Consider the following 16,222-nt stretch of genomic DNA (forward strand, 5'->3'; position numbering starts at 1 on the left):
GCCGTTCCCAATACACTATTTCCAGATAGAGATAAATTACTACCTTCTACTGTCAGTAATTAGCTTTCCCAATATACCCGGTAAGTCATTCTTATCCCCTTTTATTGGGACTCGTGAATTGCAATTTCCATACAAACTTCTATTGCTGGTAAGCTATACGTCGTCCCATTGACAGAGCGTTTACGGATAAGGTGAGTTACTGTCGATAAGTTTATTGAGACAGAAAAGTCAACGATAGTTACGATTTTTCAATATTGGGAACGGGCGTAAATACTTCACACATCTTAACTATAATACATATTGAAATAGCTTTATAACTATGACATTTTGTAATATGCTATACCAGTATTACTTCGTTAAATTTAAAATATCTCGTATTGCCTTGTAATAGGATCTAATCTACGTTGACAGTTGTAGAATTTTAGATTTATTACATTTCTATTTATATTAATTATTGTAATCTTATTTTTTTTTTTCACTGTGAAATTTATTTTTAGTGCTATAGTATACTAGTCTATATAATAATTAGTTTTAAATGAAATTTATTATTTGATGTAAATTGCCTAATTCTTATTGCCATGTTGAATTGGTCTTAATCATCTCGAGCCATGTTTTCAACGAAAATATATCGTACCTTTAGTTCCATAGTATTATTTGTATTGTGTAGTTTTGTAAATGTTTGTTTAACTTTACTAATATCAAACCACTTTCCTTGCCATAAATCATCGGTACCACCATTGACAGGAGAATGCGGTTCTTTATTTAACGCAAGCGCGTTTTGACTATATGTACCTATCTTTATGATATTCCTACTAATATTATAAATGTGAATGTAAGTTTGTTTGTTTTGATTTTACGCTGGAGCTACTGAAGCGATTTTGATGAAATTGGTTATAGCGATAAACTAGAGCTTGGGAAAGGATATAGGAAAAATTCATGGCTCCCGCGGGAATTGTGAAAAACTTAAATTCACGTCGATGTAGCTACAACTATACCAATACTAGGTTTAGTTTGTCATAGCAATCTTCCTCGAAATAAAATTCATATAAAATGTTGGGAACGGAGCGAAAACGGGAACCGGAACTGGGAATAGGACATGAGATAATCTTCAATTCCAAACTTGCTTATTATTTTTAAAAACCATTTATCTACGCGGACGAAGTCGCGGGCATCAGCTAGTATTATATAAAAGGGGGAGCCTTAATATGCCTGTCTCGCTCTTCCGTTTATACATCATGCAGTAAGTACTGTACGTACATAATATAATACATTGCTGCTTTTACTTGTAATTTTCTAGCTCTTGCTTATTAAAACGTGCAATGAAAACAAATAAAGTAGAAGTAGTTTTGTTTTTGAATTTTTCGTGGTCTCTGAATCTATTTTTTATATTGTTCGGTTGAGTTCTAGAAGAATGAAGAATTGTATTATGTGTTTGACATTAGTAAAGTTTGTAATTCCAAAGCAGACTGTTTACGAGAAGCTTTTATTGGCAGGGAAAGGCAACTGAAGGTGTTTTTAATAAGTCATTTGTCTGTTTTGATCTTTTTTACCGCTTAAAACGAACAAGTGAATTTTAGAGAACATTATAATTTGTACGTTATCCAATGACTGTCGAATTCTTTGAATACCTTTATGTATAATATAATAATGTCAATGAACAAGCAATGAACATGCTTCCTTTTATTTATGACAAAATGTTATTGTTACACAATATTAAAAAACATTATAGACTTACTAGCAATGACGTTCTATACATATTTAAGGTCATATCATTCGCAGTCTGATAGCGGAACGGCAAAAGTGTGCTTAAAGGCAATGTAAGCACACTTTTCTCCTTAGTCGTATGTCAACTGTCACTGTCCGAAACGGGTTCTAAATAAAACATACGCAACCTGAACTGAATAAATGTTTTACATTCCTGCTTATTGACCAATATATTATAAACAACTGGAGTAAATGCGGCAATGTATTGATATAGCAGGTGAAGCTAACGTGATTACTTTATATGTATAGAACGTCATTGCTTATTAGTGTGATAAGATCTACTATAACGCACAATCATAATATTATGAAACGTATTAATAGTTACTTAACGGTTATATGGGTTTATTAAAGTGATCTTTATTTGGGTGCCTAGTACGGCAACATAATCTGCAATACGAAATAATTTTGAAGTAGGTTTGTAAGAAATTTCATCGACTTTAATACCCAGGCATAGTATTATGATATAATATGACGTATTTGAGTGCGTCGCTATGGTGTCTTGGTGAAATATGGCCCTAAATGTGTGCTAGCTATAGAGCACTAAGTGCAACAGTATTCAGCTTGGCGTGACGCGTACGTTTGAGCGTTACGCGTTACGCGTACGTAAAGCAGGGGCTCGGAGATCGCTTCATTAGAATAATTCTGATCCGAGCAAACAATTTCACCTTATAATCGATTTCACAAGTATTTTTATCATCAGAAGTGGCATAACTATTAAGATGTGCCCCATTCTTGAAACTCATTATTCTGATTAATCCCGCGAGTTCACTCTTCTTTCGAGTTATTTGGTGAAAAGTTTGAAAACCCCAGTAATTTTATCAAGCCAAAGCGTCCTTTATACTGAGACACAAAACCGAAACGCAAATCACTGTTAAAAATTCAATTTTGTTTTATATCAGTGTCTATAGGTTAAGAAAATGGTACATCACGTGATCACCAAATGATGAATAGGCTCATAATAGGTCAGTTTCAGGTCTATCAATATTAAATTATGAATGTTTGTTATTTATAGAGTTTTTACCATAAGAAATACGAATTCAATAATAATCACGAGAATTATTTATATTTTCAAAATTAAAATCATAGTTTTTATTATTTGAATATCACGTGACCGCAAACGTCGACCACCATTTTGTGACGTCACTACAGCAGCAACAATTTGTTTTTAGCAACACACAAACAATACAGACTATGTCATTTTTTTTATTTTTTATAAAAATCAGTAATTCTTCTTCTTCTTCGTGGTTTATTGGCTCTGCGCGTGAGGCGTTTGAGCCATTGTCAAGTTTTTCTTTATTTCTTTTTAAAACGGAGGAAACTTATTTACTTAGAAAAAAATAGAAAATAACTAACGAAAATTTTGATAGGATCAGGAAAGGATAGAAAATAATATATAATGGAATACATATTACTTATACTACTTATTTAGAGTTCAATATAATTTAATAGGATAAATGTGGAAACAAGTTTATATACACAAGGTTTATCAAAGAGGATAAGAGGATGTCAACAGAAGTAGGAAGTGGGATATGACACTGAATAAGACCCGGGTATAACGTTTCCAAAAAATCAGTAATTATTGCACTGCACATTTGACGTTTCTTTGTTTGTGTTATTATGACGTCACGATCATGGCGGCTCTCTTTTTGGCGCGACTATTTATCGTTTATATTTAAAACAATTTTTCTTAGCATAAAGTGGAATTAACTATAGGTACCAGGTTGCTATCGAAGAATAGCCTAATGCTATGATCGCTGTGATGAACCCCAGATATTCCTCAATTAGTTTTGTAATAAAGTAATCATAATAAATTGTAGATAACTTAGGTTAATGAATAATGCATAATTTATTAAATTATAGATTTATTATTAATATGCTCAAAACTATTTCCAGCGGTCTAATATGAATAGAAAGCAATATTATAGTGATACAGAGGATAGTGAAAAGTGTAATTAAAATTATGTTTAAATTATTTCACTTTTTGGTGAAAAAATGCATATCGATTGAATGTAGCAGTTGTACTTATGTATATGTAGCAATAATAAAATAAATTGTTTTAATTAACCTACATATATATATTTATATATATGTAGGTACTGTGATTATATATTTCTTTACTATTTTTAGCTATGGCTTATTATCAAAAAGCAAAACAAAAAAGGAAAAACACAATTTTATTAGCTTAAAATGGACGATTATACGTAAAAACCCCTTTTAGTTTGATATGAAAAGAAATGTTTACAATAAGCGATAATTAAAAAAGTATGAAATTATTACAATCACTTGTTTGAAATGGCAAACAATACATATTTAGGTATATCACATGAGTGGATAAAAACAGATATCCATTTATATTATTGTTTAGGTACTTGTGAATTAGCCGAAATATAGCAATAAATTGATGAAAACTATTTCAATTATATGTTATAAATTATCAATTAAATAGGAATGGACAGTTTCAGTGCCAATTAATTTGTTATTTAATAACATAATCTTCTCTATTGGTACTTTTTTCTGATTTTGGTTAAATTTGCTAGGTGCCTACTACGAATAAAATAGAATTGTAATAAAAATTTTAGTAACAACTATCAAAATTAGGTAAAAATTTTAAGTTTATATAAAGTATTTCCAGTATTTGTAATGTACTTATTTAAATATAATTTTACTTGTATAATTTGATGTTATTTATAATATACTGAATGAGTTATTCATTCATTCATGCAGTCTTTAGAAAAATGTAAATAATTTTGTAGATTTGTATGATGTTTGCGAACAAATAAATGATTTGAATATTTATTTTGTTTTCTTTTTAAAGTTACGGAATCGTTACAGGAATTCAAGAAAATTGAGTATTTGCGTAAACATCAATTCTTAACCTTTCCGCATCGGCCGTGCCCGCGGGCACTGGTAATTCAAAAAACAATGAGAGCGGCTGTGCCGCGGGGCACTTTTTTACCTCATCCAGTTTTCACCCTTATTAGGTGTACAAGATGGTTTATTTGCCTACGCAGTTATGAACGAGTGAATTCCCAAACACATTTCGATCCGTTACGATTCAAGGCCACCAATATTCGACGTCATAGCTTTACGGACAAAGCACTTATGTGTCCACTTGTTCCCGGCCGGCGCAGCGAGCGGTCGTTATCAAGACTTTACACGAAGATCGTTCTTTGTGGAGATTTAAGCTTTATTTTATAATTAACATATACTATTCATTACAAAAACATAAAAGGAAATAAATAAAACAAGTAATTAACAATAATAACAATATTTATTTTAAAATATACCTATTTTTACACTTTTTTTCGAATGAAAAGTCTGTGTGAAAAAAAAAAGAAAGACAATATGAATAATTTATACATGGTCTTATAGCATGTTTCAATAGCTTTCAGTGACAGTCACTCATATCACCCTAGTTATAAGCATTTTATAACTACACGTAAAATAATACACACGGGGAAAATGCCGCGAAATTGCCGGAAGCTTGCCGATCAATAGTGTACAGCGAGATCCGGAGCGCGCCGATCCGGAAAGGTTAATGACCTGTTTGGATAATAAACGAAAGGGCAACAAGAAACTAAGAGGGCCTTTATAATATGTTTGCATTTAAATTAATTAATTAAAATATATCCTAAGGGCGCTCGGTCCATTCCCAATCTTATTAAATATTCATATACCTACATATTAATGTCAACATCTTTCCGATAAAAAAGATAATATAAAGATAGGTACCTCTCATATAATGGGTACCTTCAAATGCGTAACGGCGGCAACGGTCCTGTGACTGTCTGGTGTTGAGAGAAAATTTGGACTGTGGTGATCACTTAACATCAGTTTTTTACAACTCTTATATTTCGTAAAACATCATGTTTTAAGAAAATTTATTGAATTAGGCGTTACTTTGCGGAAATCCATAATTATACAAATGATCTAAGTTTTCTTTAATGTTAATTCCGCCAATATTTGTTTTTAAAACAATTCGACACGTGACAAGACAACACGTCCTGAGGATGCCTCGCTTAGAGGCGGAACACGTGTCAAATTGTTTTAAAAATAAATATTGGCGGAATTAACACTAAAGAAATTTTAGATCATTTTTATAACATCATGTTTTAAATCATCACCCAAAAAAACTAACTACCGAGTTTTTAGTTTCTAAAAAAATTGCTAATGTGCCTTTGTACTATCGACAAAATTATTGAATCTTGACCCACCTTGATGTCATTTTCCTACAGTCATAATAAACAAGTAGGTCGAAATTCACTTGAACGTATTGTCGCGTAGCAACGCTTCGACGTATATGACGAGAGTTGTCAAACGTCATATCGTGCAGCAACGTACATGACGAGAGTTGTCAAACTTCAACACGTTGATAATTTCAACAGCTCCGTCAGCAGAACTCGTAGCTTTAGCGTAAAAGTGTTTACCTAATGCTGTAGACCCGGGTTCGATACACCTACCAATGTATGGAATTTTTTGGGTTTTGTAAAGTTAATGGAAATTTCTAGTAAGTTCAGGATCAAATCGAACAGAAAAAAAGGGATTGAAAATTTGGTATATAAGCCGTACTAAGCGTGGCCTACGGCAGTTGTAGTTCTGACTCGAAAGTGTAAAGAAGAAGAAGAAAATAAGAAGTAGTGAAAAGTGGAAGTGTTCCAAGAAGAAGAAGATAGAAGAGACCTAGTGTTCGGTGCGGTGTGACGCGTTGAAGGTACCGCTGCCCATAAAAGGAACAGCGGCAGACCGGCGAAGTGCAAGTTCGGAAAAAGTGAACGCAAATAAAGACTCGTTCCTATAAGCGGAGTATTATTTCTAATCCCTGGCCCACTCTCGTGTCAGTATATTTCCTAAGAAACTGTTATCATTTTATTAGATACTGACAGTCCACTAATAATAGTCATACAATTTTCTTCGTGAAATTATAAACTCGTTTTTATGATTCAAAAGAATTATCAGTGATACATTTATCAATTTTGTTGGTGCCTACTGCTATATATCTTAATATATATAAATTACGTGACACGTGGTTTGTCCGCGATGGTCTCCTAAACTAATGAACGGATTTTAATGGGGATTACTTCATGGAGTGCAGTTTAGTCCAACTTGAGAGATAGGACAGTTTTTACTTCGATTTGGGACCCATAATTATTGTTATTTCCATTATTTGTTTTGTATGGACATATTTTCTGTGAGAGAATTTATTGATGCACGGTTTGACAGTATTGCTGTGAAACAATTTCATTTTAACAACAAGGAGCATACGCCAAGAAAAAATTCTTGGTGTTATGAAAATTTTTTGACGAATTCATAAAAAACATTATTTTGTTTATTATTATGTACAGAACAACGTCTGTAGCGTCAGCTAGTATTATATAAACTTGAAACTTGTGAAACTTTTATCACATCTCAAATTTTATAGCCCATCTATCGCATGTTGCATTACAATCAGCCGCGGTACGCCGCAGTAAAGCAGCAAAGTACGGCATTCGTTTTTATCCTTTTTCTTAATTTTTTAAACAAGATGTAATTGACTGTTTTTTTTTAAATATCTTAAACAACATTTTATTGAATATTTTTTTGGAAATATATTTCTTAGCTGTTGAGGCCTTTCGATTTATCGTCCGTCTGCCGGCGTTTACAGTGTAAATTAAGTGTATTTGTAAAACAAATTATTCGAAGTACGTGATGGATTGTAATTTTAATTCTGTTAAAAGGTGATGGTTTTCACCCAGTTGTTTTCTGTACATAAATATCTAATAAACTAACAGATGCTGACGTCAATGACTTAGGCGAATTAAATTGAGGTATGAATGTTCTACAAAATACATTACTTCGAATCCCTCCTTTTAATTTTTTTATATTGCGTCGCACCATAGTTAACTACAAAATACCGGCAACGTCCAATCATCAAATGTCGGCACAAGTGGCACTATTGCTGTTAGCGACACAGTCGCTGTGTTAAGCGGCCGAATTAAGACGGTCGCGCGGACAAACCGGTTTTGGATACGATACGGTCGCGTAGCAGAGAGCCTCGCGAGTTCGCGACCATCACTTTTGGTACGAACGGACTGTCGTGTTAGCGTAATATTACCTTTGTCAATTGAACTTCACGAATTAAATTTATTAATTACAGTCTACATTTTAATTGGACGCTAAGATCTCCCTATCATTCAAGACCAGGGCACTGGGCGCCTACCAATTGCAGTGTAAGCTTATGCACGACCGGGTAGTTCTGTCTGTCATTGGCCGACAAATTCGGTTTTGGTGTACACGTAGCATTAGACGTATTAAGAATGTACGGTATGAAAAGGCCAATTTTGTTTTCAAATTCAACGATGTGAAAGAGCGATTTCTCAAGATTTCCCAATAAGCAAATATTTGGGTTGAGCAGGTTAGTAACTGTAAAGTAGATCCTGTTGATGAAGCCACAACCTGAGAGTTGAACTCGACATATCATGATTTATCAACGATAGGTCACTCGAACGGTCACTGGATCAGTGGAAGAGCGCAACAACGAGTTTGAGTTCCTCATCGTTCATAAATTTTGTTTCCAAATTTAATTGGTGTAAATAATACCTAAAATGGTTATCATTTTAAAATAAATAAAGTACATGGCATAAGCCGGACAGCGGACTATTCTCGAATCTGTTTGGGTTTCAGCGCTTGTCTCCAACAAAACAACAACAACAACAAGGCGAACCGAGGATTTTAACTTCTCACGCAGTGTAACGAAAATTTATGTCAAAAAATCTTATTCAAGATAAGTTTATAAAGAGTTCCTAACATTAAACTTTATTATAACTTCAGTTACAAGAGGGCCCTTGCGTGGGGTGAATTTAAATAGATTGAGTATTGTCCAATGGGGAAACCATAGAGACTTTCGTCACAAAAGGTTCCAATTCTATTACAGTTTAGGTAGTTGTTGAAAATTCGAAAACAGAAAATCGCAATGAATTCTTTTCATCGTTTCGTATACAAAACAAAACTAAGGTTTGTTGACTTTGTAAGTGAAGCCTGAAATATAGAACGAAGAAATGAAAAGACCCAGCTTTAAATTACATTTTAAAATTTGGCCTGTAATCAAAGTTATACATAGGCTGCACTAAAAGTATTGGGAATGCAATATTTCCACTGTTCCTGTCATATTAAAATCTTTTTAATTGAAAACTCCTTAGTTCTAAAAATCGAATAATCGATAAATAAATGATTTATTTAAAAAAAGATTCTTGGTCTTGTCACAAGGTCTTGTCAAACTTGTTTAGTCATTGAGAAAATGGAATTGACTCGAGAAAATTCTAGAGCGATGATTTATTATGAATTTCGAAGTGGTCTAACACAAAAACAGTGCATTGACCAGATGAATTCTGCATTTGGTGATGAAGCCCCATCCAAAACCACAATTTATCGCTGGTTTGCTGAATTTCAAAGTGGACTTGTCAAGCTCACTGATGATCCCCGTCAAGGTCGTCGAAAAACTGCAGTCACCAAAGAAAACGTTGATGCTATGCGTAAGCTGATTGAGGAAGATCGACATGTGACATACCGCGAAATTCAGGCAACTTTAGACATTGGCATGAGTCAAATACAAATAATCTTGCATGAACAATTAGGTGTAAAAAAGTTGATTTCCCGATGGATACCGCATTTGCTCTGTGAAGAGCAAAAAGCGGCTCGCGTTACTTGGTGCGTCAGATTCTCGAAAGATTCCACGCAGGATCCTCAAATTCTCTTTACAACATTGTATCAGGTGACGAATCCTGGATATAGGCGTACGAACCCGGTACAAAAAACCAGTCACGAGTTTGGGTGTTCGAAAATGAGTTAAAGCCAACAAAAATTGATCGTTCTCGGAGTGTTGCAAAAAAAATGGTGGCCACGTTTGTCTCCGAAACCGGCCATGTTGCGACTATTCCTCTTGAGGGACAAATAACGGTTAATGCAGAATGGTATGCTAGCATTTGTTTGCCACAGGTCGTTTCTGAACTCCTTAAAGAGAACTGCAACCGCCGCATCATCCTCCATCACGACAATACGAGCTCTCACACCGCGCACAGAACAAAAAAGTTTTTAGAGCAAGAAAACATAGAATTATTAGACCATCAGCCGTACAGCCCCGACTTAAGCCCTAATGATTTCTATACTTTCCCTAAATTAAAGAATAAATTGCGTGGTCAGAGATTTTCACCTGAAGAAGCTGTGGACGCCTACAAAACGGCCATTTGGGAGACCCCAACTTCCGAATGGAATGGTTGCTTCAATGATTGGTTCCATCGTATGGAAAAATGTGTCAAATTTCGCGAAGAATACTTCGAAAAGCAATAAATACATTTTTAAATAGTAATGTTGTGTCACTTCCTTGATTCCCGAAATTTTCAGTGCCGCCCTCGTACATACTACATGATGTATTCATCATTATTCTATTGAACAGAAATAGTTAAAATATATTTTTTTACCGTACAGAGTGACAAAAACATAACATATTGTAAACAACACTTGGTAAAAGTCATGAAGCTTTATCAGTTTGTACAGGCTTTGACATGGGGAGAAGAACCGATAAGAAACTCCCAGCCTAGGAGTGGTACTGCCATGTTGGGTCCTCACGGACACAACCGAATTGACACACTCGAAACCGGCGTGAAATAGCAGCTGTGTCGCTGTGTTTCGTCCGGTGAGTGGGGTATCCGGAGGCCTACACCCCCCCTCCCAAATACAAATGGCAGCACAGACAAAAACGAGACTACTCCAGGACGGTACCAGGCTATGCATCCCTGGAGAATCCGTCCCTGGGCGTCCACAATTAGGGCCTGTACCTAACAGTGGTTGCCCAGGCTGCCCCGCGTATTCTGGAGGGGGCAAATCTGCGCTGACTCGGGGCAAGCAGTGCAGGAGGCTCAAACCACCCTTCTCCACACTCGCTGTGGACTTTTGCAACATCAGGGGGCTTCGCTCAAATTTAAATGCCGTCCACTTTCACCTGGAGACGGCGAAGCCGGCCCTGCTCTTTTTAACCGAGACACAGATATCCTCCCTGGCTGATTCATCTTACCTTTCCTACCCGGGGTATAATTTGGAACACTCCTTTATACCACGGGCTGGCGTGTGCGTTTACGTCAGGGAGGATGTCTGTTCTCGACGCCTGAGTTTTCTTGAAGGACAGGACCTATCCATCATCTGGCTGCGTGTAGACTGCGATGACCATCCGCGAATCTACGCATGCCTCTATAGGTCCCATAGCGGTAACGCAGAGACTGACCGGCTCCTCGAACACATCCAAATGGCTACAGATTCCGTGTTGGAGCAGATCCCCACTGCAGAGATCGTGTTTCTCGGCGATTTTAACGCCCACCACGCCGAATGGCTAGGCTCACGTACCACCGATCATGCAGGGAGATCTGTTCACGACTTCGCCTTAGCATATGGTCTAACGCAACTGGTTATTGCGCCAACGCGAATCCCAGATGTGCAAGATCATACACCTTCACTGTTGGACCTTCTGTTGACCTCACATCCGGACGGCTACCTAGTTTCCGTTGACCCTCCTCTGGGATCGTCGGACCACTGCCTGATCCGGAGCACCGTGCCGATCACGCGCCCAACACGGCCCCGCTTCTTAGGCTGTCGCCGCGTGTGACATTATAGGTCAGCAGAGTGGGACGAGATGCGGTGCTTTTTTGCATCCTACCCGTGGAGGCAGATCTGTTTTTCGCTGGGAGATCCAGATGCCGCTGCTGACGCATTTGCTGATGTGGTACTGCAAGGTATGGGACTCTTCATTCAATCCTCCTCTGTGCCTATCGGTGGCAGGTCCCAACCATGGTTTGACCGCTCCTGCAAAATGGCCTCTCGCCGAAAGCAGGAGTGCTATCAGGCTTGGGTCAATGCGGTGGTATCTAAGGATGTGAATTCCAGCGAACTTAAAAAACACTTCAATCATGCCTCCAGGTCCTTCAAAAGAGTTATTGCTGACGCGAAGTCGAAGCACATTGGCAGAATTGGCGAGAGACTTGCACGCCTTCCCTCGGGAACTCGTGCGTTCTGGTCGCTCGCCAAGGCTGTCCAAGGAAACTTCTGCCAGCCAGCCATTCCACCACTGCACAGGGATGATGACTCGCTGGCCCATGACGCGAAAGAGAAAGCACGTCTACTGGGCTCCCTCTTCGCGTTCAACTCGACTCTGGATGACCAAGGTGCACCACCACCGCATATTCCGCGGTGCGATTCATATATGCCGGAGGTAAAAATCCGGCATGGTGCCGTGCTTAAGGCGCTTCTCACCTTGGACATTCACAAATCGAGCGGGCCCAATGGCATTCCCCCGATAGTGCTGCGGACATGTGCTCCGGAACTGGCGCCGGTCCTTACCCGTCTTTTCCGGCTCTCCTACTCATCAGGCGTAGTCCCGAAATTATGGAAGGCGGCTTTAGTGCACCCGATCCCTAAGAAAGGTGTACGCTCAGATCCGTCCAACTACCGCCCCATTACCTCCATTTTCTCCAAAGTAATGGAGTCGATCATCAACCGCCAGCTCTTGGGATACCTAGAGGGGCACCAGCTGATCAGCGACTGCCAGTACGGTTTCCATCAGGGTCGCTCAGCTGGTGATCTTCTTGCTCACCCATATGGGCGCAAGCGGTTGAGTCGAAGGGAGAGGCGTTGGCGGTGAGTTTGGACATAGCGAAGGCCTTTGATCAGGTGTGGCATAAAGCGCTTATAGCGAAACTGCCATCCTATGGGCTTCCCGAGATGTTGTGCAAATGGGTCACTAGCTTTTTGGCTGATTGGAGCATCAAGGTTGTTATCAACGGTGCATGCTCCGACTTAAAACCCATAAACTCTGGTGTCCCGCAAGGCTGTGTGCTATCCCCTACACTGTTTCTTCTGCATATCAATGATATGCTGCAAATCAGCAATATTCATTGCTATGCAGACGACAGCACGGGGTATGCTTCCTACACCGGCCGTGCCAACATGTCCCGGGATAGCGTCGAGAGAACCGGATCAAACTTGTGTCTGAAATCGAGACTATGCTTTGCAAAGTCTCGGAATGGGGCCGACAAAATTTAGTCCAATTCAACCCCAAGAAGACAAGTTTGTGCGTTCACCACTAAAAAGTCTCCCTTTGTCGTATCCCCTCGATTCGAGATCACTCCTCTAACTGCCACAGCCTGTATTGGCATACTTGGCGTCGATATATCGAGCGACGTTCATTTCCGTGGTCACTTGGAAGAGAAGGCCAAACTGTCCTCTAAAAAGCTTGGTGTACTCAGTAAGGCGAGACAGTACTTCACTAAAAGCCACCGCCTGCAACTTTATAAGGCGCAAATTCGGCCTCATATGGAGTACTGTTCTCACCTCTGCTCCACAGTACCAGCTTCTTCCATTTGACCGCATACAACAAAGAGCGGCTCGAATCATCGACGATCAAGTCATCTCCGATCGGCTTGATTCTCTAGCATTGCGTAGAGATGTGGGTTCTCTCCGCATCTTCTACCGCATTTATCACGGGGAGTGAGGAGCTGTTCGGGTTGATTCCAGCGGCCTAATTCCACCATCGGACATTACGTGCAAAGTGCCATCCGCATCATGTAGACGTCTGGCATTCCACAACCGCGCGTTTTCTTCGAAATTTCTTGCCTCGCACAGCCACTTTGTGGAATCAACTACCGGCAGCGGTCTTCCCGAACAGATACGACTTAGGGACCTTCAAGAAAAAAGCATACTCCCACCTCAAAGGCCGGCAACGCATTTCTTGACACACCTGTTGTTGATGGTTTGATGTCCATAACTTTTTTTTATGGAAAAGGAGGCCAAACGAGCGTACGCGTCACCTGGTGTTAAGTGATCACCGCTGCCCACATTCAATTGCAACACCAGAAGAATCACAGGTATGTTGCCGGCCTCTAAGGTGTACGCGCTTTTTTTGAGGGTACCCAAGTCGTTTTGTCCCGGAAACACAAGTCCGTCGCACAAGGAAGATTATTCCCCAGCTTTGTAGTACGTGGAAGAAAGCTCCTTGAAAACCGCTTAACTCAAGTGATAACAAAATTACCTACCTACCTGTCTTACTGTCTACTTAAAATTATGCAATTTTAGGCGCATCAACCATGCATCATTATCTTCTGTTGAATCTGGTAGGTAACATAGTAAACCTTCTTTGTCAAAGAAGCCTTAATATATTTTGTATTTATACTCATTGAGTCCTTGTATACTATCTGGTATTTTATTGTTAAATTGAACACCACGATAGGTATCCTTAACTCTACTAAGACACGTTTTTTTTTTTATGGAATAGGAGGACAAACGAGCGTACGGGTCACCTGATGTTAAGTGATCACTGCCGCCCACATTCTCGTGCAATACCAGAGGAATCACAAGAGCGTTGCCAGCCTTTAAGGCAGGTGTACGCGCTTTTTTTGAAGGTACCCATGTCGTATCGTCCCAGAAATACCGCACAAGGAAGGTACAAAGAACGTAGGTACAGTATATTATTTCTTCTTGAAATAATTGAATTCAAATCACATTTTTTCTTTAATTCAGTAATGTTTTTTTCTAACATACGATATATTCATAATTAAAATAATTGAAACATTTTCGGTTGACGCCTACCGTCAGTTTTTTAATACTGCTTGCTACACTTGATTTCTATTGAAATGTCTAATTGCAACGCATGTAAAAAATCAGTGCGCCAATCTGAGAAAATCATCTGCTGTCGTCCTAATTGTACGAGATCTTATCACTACCAATGCGTCGGATTGAGTTTAGACAATGCTAAGAAAATACCTTCGTGGACATGTCCATTATGTGTGAGCAAACTGCCCAGAGCTGGTGACAACACAGATACCCCGGTAAAATGTCTCGAGGATGTATCGTATATCACAACCAGGAAGGCTAATCCATCAACTGCTCGGTCCACGGAATACAGTTTGGGCAGCCCGAGTGCGCTAAAAGACGAGCTACCTTTATTAATTTCTAATGCTATAAAAAGTGAACTGTCGTCGGTTAAAAGCCAAATTTCATCTATAGAATCAACTCTTACTTACATAAGTAATCAATATGACGATTTTATAAAAAATCTGAGCACCACTTCTGCTGAATTAAAACGCCTGAGGGAAGAGAACGAACGGCTACGAGCAGATGTCGACACGCATACCACGCGTATAAAACGTTTGGAGGAAGAAAATGCAGGCCAACAACAGTGGAGTCGTTTGCAGAATATTGAGGTGGTGGGTGCACCAGAATCGAAAGATGAAGATACTACTGACATAGTGCTTAAACTGGCTGAAAAGATAGGTATTAGCATTCAGAGTGATGATGTGGAATTTGCGCACCGAGTCCAGGCCCGTCGAACAAGTAGTGCCGCTAAGGGTCGCACCATCATTGCTCGTTTCCGTCATCGTCGTACTAAGGACGCGATCATAGCAGCATCCCGTAAAAACCGGAATGTTAAATCGTCTGATGTTGGAATACGTGGCGAGGTTAGTACATTAGATAATACCAAAATTTACATAAATGACATCTTACTAAGAATAACCGTACACTGTTCAGAGAATGCAAACAAAAATGTAAAGATATGAATTTTAAATTTATTTGGACAAAAAACTGCCGAATTTTTGTACGTCGCAACGAAACCTCGCCACCTATCTCTATTATAACCTCGGGGGATTTAATCAAAATATGCTAATTAGTTTATATGTACAGTTGTTTAGTTTTAATTTGTTACTCGTTTTTATCACTTGTTGTAATTTAATATGCATCACACCATACACTTTACACAACAACAACACATACAATAACTATACGAAAGTATACCTACACAACTTAGTAATAACTCACATTCACACTAAAAAACTGTTTTACACACATAATACATCACAACTCTTTCACAAAACAATTTCTTTTACAGTAATTTCAAAAATAATAATGTATTTCCAAACACTTGCAAAAAGTTTTGTATCTATATTTTTTATACTTATTTTCCTGATAGTAGATACTGTATATATATTAAATTCCCGTCACATATTAGTTAGTGCTGATAACTCTCGGTTACAATCAACTAATAATTACATAAAATTACAAATAAAATTTAAATCATTATTTTCTATTCAATTTATCATTAACTTTTACGTGACAATGCTTAAAATAATTACTTATTTATTTATTCATTATGTCTTCCACACTGAATAGGCAAAATATAGGATTAAACTTAATCTATCAAAATGTAAGAGGACTGCGGACAAAGACAAACATATTTTTTAATAACCTATCAATATCACAAATAGATATAGCACTTATTACTGAGTCGTGGTTATGTCCTAGTATTTTAGACTCGGAATTGTGCGATTCTGCGCGATTCGACGTATTTCGTCGTGACCGTACCACGAGAGGTGATGCGTTTGGTGGGGGAGTATTAATTGCTTGTGCGAAGCGATTCGGTGCTCGCCGGCGCTTTGACCTTGAA

Source organism: Leptidea sinapis, chromosome 31 (assembly GCF_905404315.1).
Source record: "Leptidea sinapis chromosome 31, ilLepSina1.1, whole genome shotgun sequence".
NCBI lineage: Eukaryota > Metazoa > Arthropoda > Insecta > Lepidoptera > Pieridae > Leptidea > Leptidea sinapis.